Here is a 3,734-nt window from a genome sequence, read left to right on the forward strand (position 1 = left end):
TGTCTGTGCCTGTGTAAAAGTTTCAGCCTAGGAGGTAAAAAAGTATAAAATAAGCTGTATCACTTCACATTACAGAATTTTCCCCATTAAACTTTGATGTACTGTATCAATTCACCACACAATAGGATTTTTTTCCTCCTTCAGTATAGAATAGCTTTGAACTGTAATATATCAGACTTCCCATGCTAATTATTTTAGTAGTTGCATGAATAGAAGCGTTTCTGCTTGTATTTTTTATCTACTTTCGCTGAACAACCTTTCGTATAAAATCATTCTTTGTGTTTGCTTTTATTTTTTTAACAATCCAAATGAGATGTGAGGGAAAACATGACTTTGACATTAACTGAGGGCCATGTTAGGACCTGCTCTGAGGGGATATGCATCAAATGATTCATGGTACAGCTATGAAATCTGCTTCCTGTTCTAAGATCCAGATGTCAAAGCTCATGAAGCCATAGGCCCCTAAAAAAAACAATGCTCTCCTTTCAATTCTCAACAGCTTAGACCTGCCCTTGAGAACTGCTCAATAGATGCCAAACACATACTACATGAAGAGGAGCCAGAGGGGATGTGTAGTTCTGTAGAAGGGTCAAGTACATGGTTGAAATCAAAGTCTCAGTGCATACTTGTTTCTTAAAGGAGGGAAGCATCTGTATTCACACTAGAGATGGTCCTGTGAGATTGCCTTGTATTTTATTCTGCCTCTATTATGTAAAGGATTCAGGGAAGGGCGGAAGCAAAATACACATAAACCACCCACATGGGCACACACACATATCCATTTAATCATGTAATGATCTGCTTTCATTTGACAAAAACAAAACCATTCAATGCTCACAATTGAGTGGCCTCTCTGGAGATAAGGCTTGGAACATCATTTATTAATGTTACCATTAGATGATGCTCAAGAATTTCATGTCTTTCATAGTCTGTAGGAAATGTGAGCTGAAGAGAGCAACAAAAACTGGCATTTTCCTGAACCTCACTCCACGCTTACTTTTTCTTTCTTTTTAGCACTTTAGCTCTTAATTATATTTAGCATTTATCATGTATTCACAATTAAGTTAGGCCTATACCCTGCCAAGCCATATTACATCTGCCCTTTTCTCCCAGGATTTCTTCAGATATTTCAAGTGAAGTACATAGATGTCTTTTCTACTTTTTAGTGTGGGAAAAAAATAGGTAGCTACAATTCATTGTGATTTCATTCACTAAGATAAAACAGTTGCCCAGAACCATTAATATTAGGAGGGTCTGAATTAAAATTGGCAACTCCATACATATGCACACACAAATCCTCCTCTAAGAGTACAGTGGTAAAGATACAGAATCATAATCAACTTTTTCTAAGCACTATGAAATAGAAGTGTTTGTGAGTTACTTGTCACAGGCTGGAATAGAAAGTACACAAAAGAAGAGAAACATTATTAGTGTTTACCACTCTAGCCACTTTTCAAAAGCTGGAAAGAAGAGAGCACATCTACCTGACCAGTATCTTTTATGTTTGAAAATTCTTCCTGTTCCCTGTAGTACATCTCAGTGCAGGAAACACATACCCTGATGTGTTTGCTTTTCACACTACTGAAACATGATTTCCAACATTCACAGCTCAGGACGGACTGGTGTTGACTCACAGCTTCTCTGAGTCCCGGTTCATGATCTGCTGGCTCCAGTGTGAACATAGCACCATGAAGGGGTTGAGCAGAAGGAAGCTGCTCACAGCATGGAGGCCAGGAAACAGCAAGAACAAGAGAAGGAGAGTGGGAGGGAGGTGCATCCTTTTAGGCCACACTGCCAGTGGCCTACCTCTTCCAACCGGGCCCCACATCTTAACAGCACAGTCAGGTATGGGTTCACCAGTGAATTAGTCCACCAGTGAGTATAGCTGCAGCACCACCCAGTCACCTTCCCAGCCCAATATCTGAGTGATGAAACTTTGGGAAAACATTTTCTATCTAAACCATAATGCCCCAAATTCAAGTTCTCTCATTTAGAGTAGTACAAGGAATGATGCAGTAATGAAGATCCATACTTGGAGGTTTGGCCACCCTCTTGCTCTTCTGTATATTCAAATGGGAAACAATTTATTCAGAACCATATGTATATATATATATATATATATATATATATATATATATATGCATTCTTATTTAAGATCTGGTTCCTCCTCCATCACAATATAATTGTGACTGTCATTACTGTAGAATGGGTATAAGATACTGGGTATCTTATAAATTCATAAGATATTTCCAACTTAAAAATGATTTTAAATAATTAAGTTAAAATTCTCACTACAAGGATAATGCTGTTTATGCATCACAGCTGGTTGAGATACATTGGTTATCTCAAGAACTTTTTGATGTATATATTATAATGAAGGAAGTTCCAAAAATTCATTTAATACTACCAGTATATACTGGGAGATTAATATATGTATAAGCATTGGAAAGTGAAGGAAGGTCTCAGACCTCACAGACATGAGTACTAAGTGTGGCCAAGAACTCTGTAACCTGTTTTAAACCTCCTACAGAGCAGGAATTCTCCATGTGTAGATATCCTATACTTGATCATAACTGCAAACTTTAGACTGTTTGTGTGATGTTGCAAAGCATCTAGGATATAGACTTGAAAATAATATCTATGCATTACCTAACCTATTTAAAGTTTACAAATATGTTTATAGAATATCTTTTGATGAAAAGAAACATCTAATTTCAAAATATCATTCTACCTTTACCATTTTCTATAATTTCAGTGACACTAAAATTTCTTCAATTTTATACATCCTGTTTATAGTGCGTATAATTTTGGAATATCTGGGGGTATAAATCCATCTAGTACTTCAGTGTCTTTATATTTTTCTGTGTAAACCTAAATTTGTATTTCCTATATTTTCATTTCCTCAGATTCCTGCCTTTTTTGTAAATGGCAAAATACATGACTTCCTTATTCTTCATAAAATTTAAATCATCTCTCTTGTCCATACCAATTATTTGCTCAGAAATTTACTTTCCTTAAGAGTTTGCATCATTCCTGAAAAACTTTGCCATCTTTCCATTGTAGTTAAAAATAAGCACTATGCACTAAAATTATAACTTGTAAACCAAAGGATAGGACAGGACTCCCCTTGCAACCTGAATGGTAATGGTAGCATAACTAAGATGACTAAAACAAAATTCCAAATGACAAAGAAGTTGAATTTCAGCACAATTTTGGAGAAAATGGTATATGCTGTACTATAAAGAATAAAACTAAAATCCTGGTCTGCTTTTATGTCAATATGGATAAAGAGTAGGACCAACAAGTGAATTATAATTCCAAAATACATTGTAATTCTAGCTATAAAAGCCAGAATGTTATTTGGATATGCAAACAGTTGTATAGTTTCTAAACTTACAAAATAATTATTTTCTAGAAAAAAATGACCCCTTTGTCACTGGATTGACTTCTCTTAAAGCAAAAATTGGATGTGTTTTTTAAAAATTTATTTATTTGATATAGAGTCTTGCCAAGCAGTTCATTCTCATAGTGATCTTCCTGTAGCCTCACTTAGTTCTGGGATTACAGGTGTGTGCCACCATACCCAGTTTCGGGATGTGTGTTTTTAAACCTATTTTTTTTTATTTAAATGATGTTATTCTGGGCTATTATGAACTCAGAAAAATTAATAAAATATCCAGTCAAAAATTGGCATCTAAAAGAATTACACATTTCTCAGAAGTACAAATGAGCAA

The sequence above is a fragment of the Octodon degus genome, unplaced genomic scaffold (assembly GCF_000260255.1).
Source record: "Octodon degus isolate 3935 unplaced genomic scaffold, OctDeg1.0 scaffold00004, whole genome shotgun sequence".
In the NCBI taxonomy this organism is placed as follows: Eukaryota; Metazoa; Chordata; class Mammalia; order Rodentia; family Octodontidae; genus Octodon; species Octodon degus.